Here is a 535-nt window from a genome sequence, read left to right as displayed (position 1 = left end):
TAAGCAAGTGCAGTGACACACCTGTAGCTCCCAGGACCGCAAGCCAACGCTCAAGGTTGCGTGCTGTAAATGCAAAAGATTGTTTCAATCCCAAAGCTTGTGCAGCCATTTGTGTCGTCAGAGCCGGAAGCTGTCCACGACTTATACCTCTGCATTTTATATTTCAATGGTAGCTTTGCATTTTTGTCCATTAATTTTGAATATATAAAATAATACCCCGGCCGTTTCCAACAAGCGCCCGTGGCCTAATGGATAAGGCACTTGACTTCTAATCAAGGGATTGTGGGTTCGAGTCCCACCGGGCGTGGATTTGACATAAAGTCATTTTTCCCTCATAAAGGGACTTTGGGTTCGATTCCCACCGGGCGTGGACTTTTTATTTATTTTACTTCGGATTGTGGCCGTCTTTGCCCATCGAGGGAGTGTTTCTTTTTTCTGGCTCGCCCATACCATGGGTGGCATGTTCTGTTCTTTTTGCCTACTTTTGTTGGGCCTTTCAGACTGAGGCGTCCTTTGACTTCCACCCTCACAAAGC

General features: G+C 46.5%; 1 non-coding gene across 1 annotated transcript; it reads left to right on the top strand.

Annotated features, from left to right (window-relative positions):
* The first annotated feature begins 234 nt into the window (after positions 1-234).
* TRNAR-UCU (transfer RNA arginine (anticodon UCU)) lies at positions 235-307 on the top strand. The gene has a single exon. It is a non-coding gene; the product is annotated as a tRNA-Arg (tRNA).
* The last annotated feature ends 228 nt before the right edge of the window (positions 308-535 follow it).

Source organism: Adiantum capillus-veneris, chromosome 16, assembly GCF_014529385.1.
Source record: "Adiantum capillus-veneris isolate H3 chromosome 16, ASM1452938v2, whole genome shotgun sequence".
Lineage (NCBI taxonomy): Eukaryota > Viridiplantae > Streptophyta > Polypodiopsida > Polypodiales > Pteridaceae > Adiantum > Adiantum capillus-veneris.
Note: the sequence above shows the minus strand (reverse complement) of the source record. Positions and strands in the feature narration are given on the sequence as shown.